Consider the following 18,976-nt stretch of genomic DNA (forward strand, 5'->3'; position numbering starts at 1 on the left):
AACAAAACATTCGAAATAGAAAGCCACTTTCAACCACTTTCAGCCTCATATCTCCTGCACTCTTATAGCTATCGAGACGCAACCACCCCTATGCACGAATGGAGACTTGGGGCTACTACCACATACAAACACCATTCACGTGCGATGTGTAGTTTTTGCGAAAAAGTGAAATATAGGGAAATATAGGGACATACATGTCCATTTATATATATATATATATATATATATAGATATCAAAACCCATAGTTGTATTTTTTGTCATCGTACATTAACAAATCTTCGCAAAGCTCATCATTGTACTGATATTTCACAAAAAGTAAAAGTACTGTCAATCTGCTGACATTGGTGCTTTCATCTATTCTAAAATTAATGCTCGGTTAAATCAAAATTTTACTAGACTATAGGTTCACTCGGCACTAACGACACAAATAGACAGGTAAATCAAGTGGATAAACATGTTGTTTGGACTGTTAAAAGGGAAATCGGTGTTCATACTGGGATATTTTAAAGCAAGTTTTTGTCATTTCTTGTGTTAATAATTTATAGCAAATTCATTAACATATGCCATTTTATAATGAAAGTTAGATGTACCCCTTCAATTTACGCTCGTACCCCTAGGGGTACATGTACCCCTGGTTGAGAACCACTGTTATAGATAACCTATAATATCTTAGAACCCATAAATGATATCTTGGGGGACTTCCACAGGAAGTTAAAAAAGTGATCTTACATCCCAAATTGTCATCAAAAACACAATAAAAAATTATAAAATTAATTGTAAGAAAAATGACATGAATTAAAAAGGCAGATTACTAGAATGAAGGAAATGTTAACAATTATGTATGTAAACAGGGTCAAGTAAACGTATGCATGTTACATCAACCCAATGGCACTATAAGGTGGTGGTGAAATGAAGAATTGAATGAGGTAATGCTAAGGATTAAGCAAGGCTGATGAAAGGTTTTCAAGTTCCAGTGATGACGTCAACATTTCTTAGTAACGGTTAGGTGGATTATAAAGATTTCATTGTGATTTTTTGATATCTTTTCATATTTTGCTTGTCAGTTTTTCTGGACCTAGTTCTAAGATAATTATAATTTATCTATAAAGTGGTACCTCAGGATACGACATGAAATTCAAACATATTTTTGCTCCACGATATGAACAAAAACTCACCATACAATGTTACATTAGTTCGCAGCACCATTTTTTATTCACTTCTGTTCATCAGTCTCAGTCCACGTGTTTGCTTCGTTGTGGAAGGATCTTGCTCGATAAAGGAAATCTTGAGGTATTATCAGAAAATGACTGATTTTATTGAAAAGAAACATCCCAAAAAGATTTACACTAGCTGTATTGCTGCTCAGAGTAATGACATTTGCCTAAGTAATTTTAGAAACATTTTAAAAAGTAGGCAAAGCCAAACCTCTTTGGATAGATATTTTACCAAGTGATCTCTATCCAGTGAAAGTGCTGGTGGAAGTAAAGGAAAGAAAGCAAAAAGCAGTGAATAAAAATTAATATATATACCTGTCTATTTGTGCCATGCATATATATATATATATAACAACACTAATTTTTTTATATTTTTTCTAAGTTATTTTTAAGTTATTGTTACATTATGTTATATAAGTTAAGTTTTAGTATCATTTCCTTCTCCCGCCACCAGTTTACATCTCCATCGTTGTCTATCCTCAAAGGTAAAGTGCAAATAAAACTACATTATTTTTTTTATCAATTATTATTCTATTATGGTTATTTATACATTTACAATTACAAAATGCACTTTTCAGTGTTTTCCTTACTATAGTTATTTTTTTTTTAATGTACTACTTAGCTTTAATTTGAGTGTGCTTTTCGTGTTGGAATGAATTATTTGGTTTTACATGTATGGGGAAAAATGTTTGGGTACCTTACGACATTTTCATGATATGATCTCAGTTTCGAAACAAATTAATTTCATATCCTGAGGTACTACTGTATTATATTTTTGCAATTTATCTCTAACTTTATTTCTTGTTTGTATGTATTTGGGTTTTAACTAATAAATATACTTTTGTTCGTATTACATACAGTAATCCTTATTTTGAGTTTTGACTTAATTCTTTTGTTCATATTTATTGTCTGTGCAATGTCCAGGCCTCGCTCTTTCGAACCCTCATTTATGTAATGCACCGTTAGGATATTATCCAGGTTAAAGATTTTGATCAAATTAAATAGATAAGAAGTTACAAATAGAACAAAAACAATTTAAAATTCAACTATAGTAGATATCCTACATTCAATTCTTACCTAGCAGCAATTTTACATAAAAAAAAAAAAGAGACAGAGAGAGAGAAAATCATATTTTCACAATATGTGATCTTGAGTAAAAGACATAGCAGGATTATCATTGTTAATTGGTCCAAAATAGTTAATGGAATGAAAAATAGTTCAAAAGTAGGTATCAGTAAAAGATTAATTACTACCCAATATTAGACCATATTTTTCAAATTTTGAGGTTATATATGAAAATGTGATTTTAAATTTTTTCAGAATACAGTAGAATCCTGATTATTTGAGGTAATGTGGATAATGCTACCTCACATAAAATGGATGGTTATGACCATTTTATATTAAAAATTACAAAAGTGAAAAATTAACATGATATATCACTTTTAAGTCTTTTTTTTTTTTTAAATACCTTAGTGAATTTACTTATATATAAGAACACGGTTCTTAGCAGTTTCTCATTTTAAATTTAGTTGAATTTTCCATGTTGCCATCAATAATTTCAGGGTTGGAACATTGTTAGATTTAAAATTCCTTCTGTACTTACAGCAAAATTATTAAATTCAAAACATAGCAATAATACAAAATTCTTTATATACTTGATAAAAATAATCACTATCTCATGCCAATCAGTGTGAAGATGATGTCACAGAGTCAAATTAGACATAATGCATAACCCAGACTATATCAATCAGATATCAAGTGTTAACTTAGAAATATAGTTTGAGCAACTTTAGGCCCAATCTATACTACTGAACCTTCATCTGGTCACTCACATTGCTAATGATCTAGTCAAATATTTATCAATAGTGTTCAATGTACGGTACAGTATTTATTTACACTTGAATAACACTCTAGCAGAAACAGACTAACTATCTGGGGTTTTGGGCTTAAGATTTTGTTTTTTGCCTCGTTTTAAAAATTTTTAAATAATAAATTAAAAAAAATTAATACTTTTATCCTTTGTAGCTTACCTCTAAATACTATAAGCAGTTTTAGCCAAAGAAGATCATACTGACTGATCCTCCTTTCACCTTGTTTAATTTAAAAAATTCTGCAAGAATCCATCATAACATATATTGTAACAAAATGTGTTTTACAAACATCTTAGACTTTTCTATGAATTTATTACGAATAAAACACACCTTTAATAATCCAGCTAATAAAAATTAATAAAGTAAAAACGTTTTTGATCATTTCTTAACGATCTTCTCCAGTTACCATAACATAGAATAAATCGAACACAAAAAAAGAACGTAAATACAAAATTAAAATATAAATAAGGGAAAAGTAGCTGTGCTGATAAAATAAACTAAAAATATAAATTAAGCCGAAAAAATGTCCCTTAACAAAAATAAATAAAGTCATTAATTCTTGTAAAAGGATCGCCATGCGGTAGGTAAAGAGTCCGCATCCTTATGGTTGATGATGCAAGCAGTTTTCCTGTGTGCCTTAAAGATTTCTAATTTTTCCAGATATTTCATTGTAAGTAAATTTGTCATAGGTTTAATTATTTCCGCTCAATCCCAATGGACTCGAATGTCGTGTTGCGTTGCGTAAGCCAATAGCATGGGTATTGTCAAGTTTCTTATTAATCGTATATTTATGCTCTTTGATACGTTGCTGCAAGTTGCGCCCACGTAGACAAGATCCGAATTAAAACGCTGATCATGTAATGGTATAGAATATATCCCTGATGCGGATTTCCAGTCATAATGCTTCTTATCGTTTCTTAATAGCTTGAAAACTGTAGGATTGCATCAATATATCACTCAGAAATCATTAGCTTTGGCCGTTTCTTTATGTATTTGTCTCAAAAACAGGACATATGCAGAATTAAAGTGGGTTGAAAGCATGATTTTCTGTATATGCTGGTCCTGATTTCTCCCTGTTTGCAAGCTCATTTAATTCCGCATAATTCGATCGATCCGCATCGGTGGCCTTTAGGTCCTGGGTAAAAAGGGCTTATACACATTGTACTAGTATAAAAGATATGATGGCAGAGCTAAACTATATTCTAAGGATTGCAGAACAACAGGGATACCAAAAGGAAATCATAATGAAAATTATTACAACCTTCCAAACAACGACATCCTACAATAGACCATAGACAAAGGATGGTTTTAAATTATGTCCCATTTTTGAGACAAATACATAAATAAACTGCCAAAGCTAATGATTTCCAAGTGATATATCGACGCAATCCTACAGTTTTCAAGCTATTAAGAAACGATAAGAAGCGTTATGACTGGAAATCCACATCAGGGATATATTCTATACCATTACACAATCAGCATTTTAATTCGGATCTTGTCTACGTGGGCGCAACTTGCAGCAATGTATCAAAGAGCATAAATATACGATTAATAAGAAACTTGACAACACCATGCTATCGGCTTACGCAACACAACACGACATTCGAGTCCATTGGGATTGAGCGGAAATAATTAAACCTATGACAAATTTACTTACAATGAAATATCTGGAAAAATTAGAAATCTTTAAGGCACACAGGAAAACTGCTTGCATCATCAACCATAAGGATGCGGACTCTTTACCTACCGCATGGCGATCCTTTTACAAGAATTAATGACTTTATTTATTTTTATTTTTGTTAAGGGACATTTTTTTGGCTTAATTTATATTTTTAGTTTGTTTTATCAGCACAGCTACTTTTCCCTTATTTATATTTTAATTTCGTATTTACGTTCTTTTTTGTGTTCGATTTATTCTATGTTATGGTAACTGAAGAAGATCGTTAAGAAACAATCAAAAACGTTTTTACTTTATTAATTTTTATTAGCTGGATTATTAAAGGTGTGTTTTATTCATAGTATATTTATCCAGTTGGTTTGTTTTATAACTATGAATTTATGTTCATATATGTACATGTAAGAAAGTTATGTGCTGATCAGTTGTCATATTGCAATTATTTTTTAACTTTAACAACAAATTTCTAAATCAGTATTATTTTATACTTCTATGTTCTATAGCAGGGGTGGGCAAGCAAGAGGTCAGTGGGAACCAAAATGAAGGTTTTGCAATATGCATGGGTGCCACAGTTCTGTACTTTTTTATTCTGCACTGCAGTTCTGTACTGCAATTTTATTATATAATATATTATATGAAACAAATATTGAATGTTTTAAATAAACATATTTTCACAAAATTGTGGAAATAAAATTATAAAAATAATAATAAAAAGTAGAAATTAACACTTTCAGCAAGAGCCGCATTTGCCTATGATGGTTCTATAGCTTACTTAACAATTACATACTTTGCATTGTGCTTTGCAGCCCCCTAAAAGTTGGAGACCTTGGGCTCAAATTCTGTTATCCATTAAATAACTGTCACTGAAGTTATTCAGTGACAGTTATTTAATGGACTCAAGTTTCAATGGACGCACTCAAGTTTCAATCTTGTACATTGGACATAATGTTAATTCAATTAGAAACTCCCATACTGTGGACACTTCATAGCCCGTATCTTTAGGCAAAATGGTTTTCGTTTACCCACTGCCCCACGACCATGTCTGCGACAAATCTTGTGTAATGATAGAGATGCTACTTCCACCCTGGAAAAATCTGGCATATACTCTGTTCCCCTGCAGAATCCAATATCAGGATTATGCACCTATTATATAGGAGTGACTGCCAGAATGCTGGCTGCTCACATATCTGAACACCAACATTCGGTGGCACTTGCAACACTAAACTTTCCAAATTGGTGGGACAACATCACCACATAGCACTTTGGAATTGGGTGGCAATACTCAAACGCTGTGATAAAGGGAGCTTGCTATATATTTGGGAGGCCCTCCTCACAAAACTGCTCTCCCCATGCAACTCCCCTACCCCCGACTTACTGGATGTCTGGATTAATTTATACAGGCGTTTAAAAAATCAATAATAATTCTACACTCATTTCATGCACTTCCTATGTGGTTCGAGGCACATACACATCGGCCTCTTTACATGCATCTTTTTATATGTTACATGTGTTTTATGTATTTTAAATTATGTCCCACGATTTTATATTTAAATCTTAATGTAAACTTGCACTTATGGCTCTATTCTGATAGACTTCTATGCTGTCTTTGTTAAGGTGCATGTGTGTCAATTTTATATGTGTTTACAAAATATTTTTAATTTAAAGTCTAAAATTTACTTGTTCTTAATAGCCATTCTAATTGGCTCTTATGTTATGCATGTTAAGGTGCACGCGCGCCAATTTTACGCATTTACAAAAAAGGTTTTTAATTTCAATGATCTTAATTAATAGCCATTCCAATTGGGGTTTATTTATTTTAAGATGCATGCACGCCAATTTTAAATGTTTTTAATTCTAAAATTTAAATCTTATTTACTTTAATAGTTATGTTCCAAAAATGGCTAATATCATTAATACTTAAATTTAAATGCTTTCTTCAAATTCTCTTTCCAATTTTGAATTGCCTGAAGACGACGTATATATTTACATTGAAAGCACTTGCAAGATTAAAATATTCCTTTTAATTCTCTTTAATGCCTCCTAGTCTGAAGTTTCTAATTGAATTAACACAACTGTTGGCATGACATCCAATCCAAGTATTTGATATAACTAACAGGACATAATGAACCAGACTGATACTTGAGTGCAATTTAATGTACTTAATATATATTTGGCAGGACCATAAACAGAATGGTAATGTGAATTGGGTCATAATGGCAAAAGTCAATAGTGAGACAGTTGAGCATCTGCAGAACAAAGATAAGAAAACACTTCTTGGACAATCAACAGAAGTACCCCTATGCAATTGTAATCAGAAATATACAAAAAGATAGATAGAAGTCTATAATGTTAATTTCTATTTAATCTCAATTAAGTTTAGAAATTAGTGAGCATGTTGTACCTGCTTATCTACAACAGCATGTCATAAAAAATACATGGTGCATAACTTCTGTAACCCAGGAGTTACTTTTTTTTTAATGGATGTTCACTGAGTCATCTGATAAGCACTGTACTCTGAGCTAACTAATCTGTTTGGAAAGTAAGCACTGTTTCTGATAAAACTTGCTTCTGTATGCACCCTTCAATTCCATGAAGTCAGATGCCTTGGAAAATTCCTACACATTACACACAAATGAAACTTTGCAGATTCACTGCAAAATTAATAAATTATTTTGTATAAAATCATGTAACATTAACAAAGGTCAACAATTTTCACAAAAATTTCACGTTTTCCATCCATGATTGCTATGAAGCTGAACAACAATTTTTACATCACTTATTAAATGGCTAATACATAAAATAAGAAAAAAAAATGTATATTGTTGTAGTTACATTTTTATCTTACAATGAAGTAAAATAAAATGTAACAGAAACAAATTGTTTTGTAATACATGTTACTTATAATTTACAGTAAATAGAAGTAATATATTCACTTATAGGTTTTATCTTTGATAATGAGGAAATTCAGGTTAATTGGAGTTCTATTGTATTACTATTTATTTGTTTCAAATTGCAAAATAAAAAATATGTCAAAAGTGCATGAGATGTGCGTATTATAAAACTTTTGGTGTAAAATTCAAATGAATAAATAAATAAGTAAATAAAAAGGTTTTTTAAAAAACAATTTCACCAGTTTAGAACATGGCAACAATTTAAAAACTTTTTAGGAATCTTTATGTTACCCTGCATTACAAAAAAACTGATTAAAAAAAGAGGTCCTAAATGACAAGTTAAATCATGTACAAAAATTTTAAAATATACACTATCTTGTGTGACTTATCTTTTCCATCAATAATACATTTTTAAATTTGGAATTTTGGATGTAATGTCAAAATTTGGTCCAGTATTGGGATGTAATTAATCTTTCACTAATACAGTGGTACCTCGTTATATGTTTGCTTTAAAATACATCCAATTCAGAATACATCCTGTTTGGATGAAACAAATTTTACTCAGTACATGACTTAATTCAATTATACGTGCCATCTATGAACAAGTAGCACCATCGATGTACTAGACCAGACTAGATGTTTGCAGTGCCACAATTTATAACTTTGTTAAATTTCTTCTTATTTTAATTTGTAAGTAAAATTTTATTATTTTTATTAATCATGAATTGCAAAAAGGCAATAGAAAAATAAAAAAATGACTAGAATCACAATGGAACTGAAAAAAGAGATTGTTGAGGAATATTCAGGTGGCATGCGTGTTTGAGATTTAACTGTTGCATACCGTATTCCGTGAATGATAATATCGGCAATCATGAAAAATAAAGACATTATGAAATCTGCTAACATTTTGAAAAAGGTTAAATCAATTTCTAAACAATAGATCATGTTGAGAAATTGCTTTTGCTTTGGATAACTGAAAAACAGTGTGCTGGCGACAGCGCATCAGAAGCAATTATTTGTGAGAAAGCTAAAAGATACATGCTGATCTCATGAAAAATCAAGTAGGAACTAGCCAGGAAAGCGAGGTGTTTAAAGCCAGCCGTTTTTTTTACATGAGAACAGATTAATCATTTTTACACTACTTATGGGAAAGGTTGGTTTGGTATACATCCTATTCGGTTTTTCAATAGAGGGTGCTAAACGGCTTAGTCAATGGATGCAGGAAAATTTTGCTCTGTATTCGAATTGAGTTTTTGCTGAAATTTTTACTTTAAGCTCTAAGTGTTATATATTTCTGGATAGCATTTTCTGTGTGGATTAAGAATCTGTTAACTTTTTCAACCTAGGACAATTTGTCGTGAAGTTATTAGTTTTTGAAAATTGTGAATATTTGGACTTGATTTACCAGATTCTCAGCACTGATTAACTGGAATATGATATGGATGATTACTTGCATCTATGTCGTGAATACATATATTAAATTTGTGGTTCTCGGATCAAGATTTAAAGATTTATTGCTCACTTCCAGTCTATATTCGGCGGATTGTACTGAGCTTCCCGCGTGTTATCTTTAAACAATATTTGGCCATTTCTGATAGAATACCAAACGTAAATTATCCTGTTAATTTGAAGTTCATTGGTACAATAGATTTTAAAATATCCTAATTCTATTATTTTTAAAATTTTCAACATTCTTCTTCAACGACTGTGGCCATAGTAACGGTCAATGACGTTTACCATAGAAGATTCCAGAATTTTTACCGGAAGTCGTATGTTCTTTCTTCATATTATTAATTTTTTGGAAATTAATAATTTTAAAAGTTATTATACTCAGTGATGGCAATTGGCACTATTGAAGAATTTCTGGAGGAATCTGAGGAAGCCACTGAGGATTTAAAGAGATATTTCCATAATAACCCAAAAGGGCAATTGGGTACTGAGAAACATATTAGATTTATTACAGATAAATTTATTACCTTAGTGAAGAGTGCCGAAGAGGTAATTAGGAAAAATTCCATTTCAGATTTCCTGCTTCGAAAATTTGATTTGTTGGCAACTAAAGAGGATGTCAAACAGCTGCTTATTGCTCAGAGTGACAAAAATTTAAAGGCTTTTCAGGAAGTGAAACAGACTATTTGTGAATTGGAGAAACCTCCACTTTTACAGGTGGAAGGTTCTCAAGGGACTACTGATCTGACATATAGAGATATTTTACAATGTGATCTTAATTCTTTGAAGAATACACAGTCTGAAAAGGAGTCCTCGTTACCAACGTAAACTGTTCTAGTTTACAATGATAATAAAGAGAGCACATCGGAAGAGACTAAGACACTGCTCACTAATTCTTTTGATCAACGACTGCATAAGGTGCCTATCAAGCGTATTCATAAGATTAACAAGGGTGGAATTGCTGTTGATTTTCCTATCAGAGAGGAGGCTGAATACTTTCAGGAACAATTAGACAAAATAGAAGGATTGAAGGCACGAAACATAAGACAGCATCTTCCTCTTATGAAAGTGACTTCAATCCCCAACTCAATCACCAAAGAGGACCTATTAGAATATCTGCTTGAACAGAATTTTTTTTCACAGAAGTTCATGATGGAAGAGTTTAAAAAGGTTTTAAACATTCGATTTTCAATCAAACAGAGAAATGACGAGTTTTTATCATGGGTGTTAGAAATGTCACTGGAGGTTAGGGCAATGACTAAAAAAACAAGGATATCTTTAGGTTCAGTGGAAAATGTGCAATGTTTATGATTTTTTCCCTGTACGACAGTGCTACAAATGACTTGCTTTCGGACATTTGGCAGCAAGTTGCCTATCACTGAAGAAAGTTTATAGCCATTGTGGTGATGATCATTTGTTTAAGACATGTACAAAGAAAAGTGAAAAGCCTAAATGTGCTAATTGTTTGAGGAGTGCCCAAGATAAACATGAACATAACACACTGGACAAGGAGTGTCCACTTTACATTAAAGCAAAAGCCTTATATATTAAGACAGCTGATTACTTACCTTAATGATTATGGAATCCTTTACAGGGCACAAATTGTTTAATTCATAGTGCTACCTCTGCTTCTTAGCACAACTGATACAAGCAGATCATCACTTCTCTATATATATTTGTGCTTGTTGACTGTAAGAAATATGTAAGCTTCATGATCTTCCTCTGTTTTGGGGTCTAAAGTGTTGGAATTGATACTTACAATTACTAGTTGTGTGGACTTTGTTTTTTTGACTTGTACGTATATTACATATGGACTCATGGGATTCTCAAATCTTTGTCTTACAAATTTTCTGCATGGGATAAATGCTGTTAAACTTATTTTCAGAATTATTGTACTTACTGCAACCTTCTTTTGCAAAAATATTCCTGCAGATAGGTAATCTGTTATATGCTGCAGCAAGCTGCTGCATATTTTGTTCAGGTCTTTTATTGTCATTGTGTTTTTATTTTATTTATTTATTTATTTTTCTTTTCACTTTGCTTTGTTCATTAGTGTATACTGTAACTCGGTGCAACTATGTAATGGATATGCTCCTGTAATGCTCACTGCGGGCAGGACTTTGTACCTTGTTTTAAATGTACAATTAAAATAATGAATGAATGAATGAATACATCCTATTCGGTATAAGTCCAAACATTAGGAACCGATTAAGGTCGTATACCAAGGTTCCACTGTACTTACTTTTGGGTCAGTTTTTATCCAGTCTGAGACTAATTCACCATAATTATTCTATTATGGCTTTTCTTATTTCTATAAAATCTCAAGACAGTTTAATTTTCATATAATATGAGAGATTAATTTGCTGAAAATAAACGGCTGTTAATTTTATAAGAAAATTATTATCTAAGAAACAGAAAAATATATTACAAATACAAGTAATAGCATAAAATATTCCTTGCTAGCTATTGAAGAAAATTCATTAACTTTTTTTGTTTACTTAAACTTATCACATATGATAAAGAACATAAAAATCATAATTACTAATAAAAATAAGATAATATGCTAGTAAATTTATAAGCTTGCAATTTAAATTATCAAACTATCAATAAAAGTACATGTATCTTCCATAATTTATCTACTTTAAATATAATAAATTATAATCTTTCCATAAAAAATAACTAAATAATATTTATTTAAAATTAAAATTTAAGAAATAATTTATACTTATTTAATATTTTCAAAATAAATACATTTTTTAAAAATATGAATAATAATTTTCTTCAATAATTTAAATAAAATTTAAACTGAACAGTATTTTGTTTTGTGAAAGTTATTTAAACATTTTGAACCACTTCCATAAATGCTTACACATTGTTTGCAACTTTTGAAAACTAAACAAATGCATAAGCATAAGCATAATGCATAGCAAAACAAAGTGAGTGAAAATAAAAAGATATTGTTTATTTAGTTATCAGAATTCTTTCAAATTTAACTAATAATATTTATTTAAAATAATTTTATTTTTAAAATTTATTTTGCAGTTTTAATAAAGTTCAACAACATTTAAGTTATTTTCTCCAAACTCCATTAATTTTTGAACCACTAACATTTCAAAACAGAGAAAATATGATTATACTGTAATACTTAGTTAAGAAAACTGAAAATATCTTATTCATCAGAAAAATTTTTGGCTTTCTGAAACCATCTTTGGTTAGCACATCCAAAAATAGGCTAAAGATAATTAATGAATTAAGTATAAGTTATTTGGTTATATTGTTGGTACAAATACATATTCACAAATCACACCTAAATTCAAAATTTCCAGCAAATAAAAGTCAAAAATACACATCGAACATTTTCGGCCACTAAATTTATCGGCCTTCCTCAGGAAATATAAACTGGAAAAACCGTTCTATAAATAGAACTTAGCTGCCTTTTAAATTTTCAAAAGAACGAAAATGGCTGTGACATATCTTGTATGACATATATTATGAGTCTAGATAGTGTTTCCACACTGATGATACAGGAATGACATCCGTGTTGATGCAGTTTCCACTCATGCTCGCCTTGTAGATCTCTACTGCTTCTAAAATTTTTATATTTTGCCTGTCGAGATCTACAAGGCGAGCATGAGTGGAAACTGCATCAACACGGATGTCATTCCTGTATCATCAGTGTGGAAACACTATCTAGACTCATAATATATGTCATACAAGATATGTCACAGCCATTTTCGTTCTTTTGAAAATTTAAAAGGCAGCTAAGTTCTATTTATAGAACGGTTTTTCCAGTTTATATTTCCTGAGGAAGGCCGATAAATTTAGTGGCCGAAAATGTTCGATGTGTATTTTTGACTTTTATTTGCTGGAAATTTTGAATTTAGGTGTGATTTGCGAATATTACAGTTTCAGTTTTTGGTAAGGTTGTATTTATACAAATACATATCCTTATCTTATCTAAGCATATCAAAATAATTAATTCTCATGATGTAGCTCAATTAGATAGAACTTGGATGATAATGTTGGAATATAAGGATTTTTTTAATGCAGTCATACAGGAATTTTGAAGAGAGTTAATATATACTATATAAGCACTTACATAATTTAATATTATATTTTATTGTTTAATTTCTGTACTTGATTATTTAAATTTCATATAATAGATTACTAGGTTCTTACAAATTTTCTGCACGGGATAAATGCTGTTAAACACTTATTTTTCAGAATTATTGTATTTACTGCGACCTTCTTTTGCGAAAGTATTCCTGCAGATAGGTAATCTGTTATATGCTGCAGCAAGCTGCTGCATATTTTGTTCGNAATTTAATTTTAAGTTATTTTTATATTAATTTGCATAATAACATATGTTAAATAACACAAACATGCTTTGTGCTTGTTTATATAGAAGTCAACCAACAGATTTAACCAACTACAAACTTCTCTATTTGACAGATTTACAACATCCAAAATCCTGTGACTTCTTTCTTTTAAGAGTATATTGAAGGTACAGTACATGCATGCAGTTGTTGCTAACTTCATGGATGTGAGCATTGCTTCTTGAAACTATGGGTTTAAATTGACACTTTACCCTATTCTCAAAATGTGATTTTGGATATGGGAAGAAACTAAGTTGCACAGTAAGCAACATATATCACTAGATTGATAAGCCACAACAATATGTTATGAGGATATGCAACAAGTCTGGACCCATCCTGAGAAAATGGTTTCTCTAAAACTGTTCCAAATAAATACATTTTCAGTCTAGGTATTAATCTAATTAGATTCAATCTTTGGAATCACTTTAAAACTTGTATTCAAAACATAAAATTATGAGTAAAATTGAACTTTAGACAAATATTGCTGGATGATGATACTGATTCTAATTTTTTTGAAAAATTAGTGCAAAAAGATTCTAAAATATAATTCAGCATAAAAGATGTACAATAATTGATCATCAAATGTTATAATGCCCACAGAAAAATTTAATTCTATAAATAGACATTGCACAAGTTTAAATTTCTTCATTCTTGAGACCTGAGATTATTCTAATCTGCATAAAAGTTCACATTTTTCAACAAGTTCATATATCCATATAATATGTTATCTAACCCTTTTTTCTAATGCTCTTTATGAATACTCACTCTTTTTGTGTTTTTATTCTTATGCAATGCACAAATTTCAGAGAACCAAAATTTTTATATTGTTATTTAAAACATTTTCATATATCTTCTAAATTTTATTTTGCAAATATTTCAAGCTTAATTTTATTTCAATTTATAAAATAATAGGTGAAACATTAAAATTTTAAGATTTAAAAAGGTAGTGATGAGAATTGCTGTATTTTTCTGCCTAATAGTTAAAATCTCACTCGTGAAAATCAGGAATTTTGATGACCCATATGGACTTAATCCTGGAGACAGGACAATGAACACATTTTCTGGGTCTATATGACCTAGAAACTAGGTCAATTACTCACTCTAGCATCTATGTATTCAATAAACAAAAAATTATATTTAGCTTTGAACTCCATAAAATTTAGTACCAACTTCAGCCACTAAACCTATCAAACATATGGGTGATGGATGAAGAAAATTAGGTGTTGTGGAACAGACCTTAAGACAGTTTATGAATTAAAGGGCTGTTATTTAATTAGATTATTAGAACTAATATATAACTATGTTTTATATAAGTCAGAGCCACACTGAACAGTTTTGGCACACAATTCAACATTAATTACGAAAAATTCTATGGGCTTTTAATTCTACTGGTTTATTTTGATGTATCCAAGATCAGCACTCAGGACATATGCCCACCTTAGTTATATCACGGATCTAAGTATTAATTATCTCAAGTATTAATTCACAAGATTCAACTCAATTGGACAGAACTTGAAAGACACTGTTGAAATTTAAAGATTTTCTACCTTTGTCAAAGAGTAGTTAAAGTTTTATTGAGAGTTAATGTACGTACACTATCAAGCACTTACATAATTTAATATTATATTTTATTGTTTAATTTCTGTACTTGATTATTTAAATTTCATATAATAGATTACTAGGTCATTGCACAACTTTGTTGTATCACAACAGAATTGAAGCAGAGCTGGAAGGAAAAAAGTGATTCCTCCACCTGTTAGGCACAGAAGAGGCAATTCTTGTATGGTGAATGCAGACAGGTGAACTTTACACTTGCTACCATAAAAGAGGCTATCATTGTACCTGCAGGCCACAGGAAACAATCTTTGCACTGGCCAGGTACAGAGAGACAATCCAAGAACAAAGCAATCAATGGCAATTGCTTTGTTTGTTTTTTGTACCTATTTTCTGTTAGGCACACATAATACTGATTTTATTTTTGACCCCTAGACCTAAACTCTGTTAGGTGCACTCATTGCATCAGAGAGCATGGACATTGTCACTTAATTAATACTTTTGTATATTGAAAACAAAGTCATGGACTCCTATTTTTACTTTCCTGAATCTGTTATAGATAACAGAGGAAAAGTATGGCAATCAGTCAAAAATTTTTAATTATTCTAACTTTTAATTTTGAATATTTAACTGTCCTACCTGATGATATCTTCAAGAAATCTGAATAAAAATATTTTTGGTTGTCTTAACCAGCCAGTATATTCATATGTTATAAAATAAGTTATTTTCTGTTTTTTGTAAAAACAAACAATAATACAGAATAATTATATAAATTCTATTTTGAGTATATGCCTAGATAAATAGTCAAATGATCTATTATTTATATGATACCTAATATTTGATCATGAATTTTTACAGGAATATAATATAAAACATTGCTCAATTCAATCAATTTAAACATTATGATATGATTGAATGAATTATTTGCACCATGTTATGATGGTTTATTTATCCAATAATTAGATTTGATTATTAAAAAGTGAATCACTTTTTAAAGTTAATTTAATCTTTATATCTTTATTCCAGAAAGTTTATGGGCAATGAGCTATTTTGTTAAAAAGTTTGACTTTCCACATAAAATATCTGTAACCATACTATTTTCCAGAATAAGAATTAAGCCAATGAAACAAGTTAGTTTCATAGTCGAAGCTTTTATTCTGCTCTTAACAGTTAAGAGCAGAATAAAAACTTTCAAAATATCACATCATATAACACTAATTTTTTCTTGTAATTTCAAATTTCTTGCAAAAATATTAGAAATTTCACATAGGCAATTTGATTAAGGCAATTTAAACCATTAATAAATAAATAGATAATTCTGCAAGTCTGTTTGTAGCATTATTCTATCTGAGCAAGGGCTTCATAGAAACATTTGTTTTTGGATTGGTGGTGGTGTTAAATTTTGTCTTTTCTCTTGATGTTTTTAGAAATTTATCTTTCTTTTTATTTATATACTATCCTATAAAGTTGTTTTAGCATATTTTATAGAAAACATCACAAAATCCCATAAATTTCGTTCACCTAACCATAAAAGTTTATTTTAGGAAATGAATAATTTTAGTTATTGTTTACAACATAAAACCTAATGGTGCATGAATATTCTGAATCTATTTACATAAAATCTTATTAATATTATTTCCCATCTACGTTCAATGTTTCTTTAAAATATACCATTTGAAATTGCTTTGTTGTTCTGCTCTAATAGCAGTTACTTTCTTCATTATTTGAAATAAATATTTTAATCCTCATGAATATTTCTGTAAAATATAATGGAATGAGTCTATACAAAAATATGTAAACAAAACAATATTTATTTTATTGAGAGAGGATTGAAAGAAAAATGAAATTACTAACAATGTGACTGAAGCAATTATTTGATGGATATAATCACTGACTACAATGTGTATCAACATTTAATAAAACTACTTGTAGTTTTCAAACGTATTCAATATTTTCTTACAGTAATCTGAGCATTATATGCTCAGATTATTGTAAGAAAACATTGAAATAAGTTACAAAAGAACTTTGTAACATAAGAAAACATTGAAGAAAATATATTATAAGTAAAAATGCATAAACTAATTAAAGTCAATTCCATTCTTATTCCAGGAAAACTATAAAAGCATGCACATGCAAATGCACACACACATTTCAGTTAACTATATAGAATCATTAATTTTCCAAAATTTAACTTTTTATCATAAAATTTAATTTTAAAAAAGGAATTCTTATAAAGTTTATGGTTTAGATAAGCCACAAAATAATAATTATTTATTTATATAAAGTCACACATTTAACACTGCAAAATAAATTTACTTTTATGGAATATCATCTATAATATTACATTAAAAATTCATAATTTTTATATTCATACCATTCAAAATTATTGTAAATTTTTAGAAATACTATTTATTCTAAAATGCCACTAAGAACATTAAAATAATTATTTATAAATGTAAGTTTATTTTCTGGGATTATAAAATCCCAGAAAATGAACTGATATCAGAAAAATAAAATAACAAAAAAATAATTTATGCTTGATATGTATAATGTTTATATGCATTAATTTAAAACTGATTTTATATGAATAATTTTACGATAATGATAATCTAAGGGTAAAAAAATATTCTATTTCACTAATCCAAGAAAACAAAAGTGAATAAAATAATTTAAGAAAAAATAAATAATCTCAATGTTGCATTTTCTTATTCAAATAGCTGTAAAAATAAAAAAATGAATTAAATTAGCTTACTTCATTATTATAATACCTACCATCAGGTGTGCAGGCATGGGGATCAGCTATAGTGGACACCCTTAATAAGGTTTACTGGCTTCTTTGGAACGTTTTAATTGCACCTTAAGGCGCTTCATGCCTATTTGGAACCCATTCATTGCTTGTATCGCTGCCTGTGCACTGACTGGGTTATCATAACTAACAAAACCTGAAAGTATATGAAAAAATTACACATTCATTTTTTGGGAGAATTAATAAAAAATTCTTAAATAAATAATTTGTCTTCAAAATTATGTATTTTACTTACCAAAGCATTTACTTAAATTTGTTTGTTTATCAATAAAAACTTTGGCAGAAATCACATTACCAAATGGCACAAATGTCTGAGCTAGATCATTATCTGTGAATTCTTGAGGCAAGTGATAAATAAACAGATTGGCACCTTCCGGTCCTAGAATGTAGTAAGATTTGCAAAATAATTATATCATAAGATACACACTTTGTAAAATACAAGACAAATGAAAGAGAAAAAAATCATAATAAATGATCTTTGACAATTTAACAGTTAATAAAAAAATTTAGTTTACTATTATATATTATTTTACTGTTTTAAAAAGCAATTGCTTCCATATAATCTAAGTTTTTTGCACATTTCTTCCATTATTAGAGTTATTATTTAAGAAAATATTAACACTGTCTGTCAACATTATTATTTTACTTGAAATATTACTACTAGTACTTTCAACAAATTTCAGATTGTCTTCTTCAGATATAGAATAATGGAATCTTAAAATTTTAAATATACATTAATGTGTTCCAAACAGCAAATTTGAAATGTATTCCAAAGAATGCTTCAATGCATTGAAAAATTATAATAATAATAATAATAATAGACCATGTAGACTCCTGACTTTTCCAAAAAGGTAAAACTATCCCTATCATTACACAATAATCTGCACAGGGAAATCTGCAGTTTTAGAGGAAGTACAATGCCATGTCTCTTGAAAGCACGTACAATATGATGTGCAGTGGTGATATTCGAAATATTTAACAAAGGGTTCGATAACAGAAAATTTTTCCTTAACAATTTTTTTTTCGCTCAAATGGTGCATTAGCAACATTAGCGCAAAAACAGATCTTAAGATACCCATATAAATAAAAAAGATGTGTTTGCAAAATTAAGTCAGTTAAAATTTAACATTGTTTATGCC

The 18,976-nt window shown here is 29.6% G+C and overlaps 1 long non-coding RNA gene across 1 annotated transcript in view; it reads right to left on the reverse strand.

Annotated features, from left to right (window-relative positions):
- Window positions 1-17,929, reverse strand: part of LOC111639077 — a 24,870-nt gene extending 6,941 nt beyond the window's left edge. Inside the window, exon 1 of the long non-coding RNA XR_002759005.1 lies at window positions 17,804-17,929. This is a non-coding gene — a long non-coding RNA (uncharacterized LOC111639077). The remainder of the gene's footprint in view (window positions 1-17,803) is intronic.
- Window positions 17,930-18,976: the final 1,047 nt, after the last annotated feature.

The sequence above is a fragment of the Centruroides sculpturatus genome, unplaced genomic scaffold (genome assembly GCF_000671375.1).
Source record: "Centruroides sculpturatus isolate CEXI.00-Female unplaced genomic scaffold, Cexi_2.0 scaffold1207, whole genome shotgun sequence".
In the NCBI taxonomy this organism is placed as follows: domain Eukaryota; kingdom Metazoa; phylum Arthropoda; class Arachnida; order Scorpiones; family Buthidae; genus Centruroides; species Centruroides sculpturatus.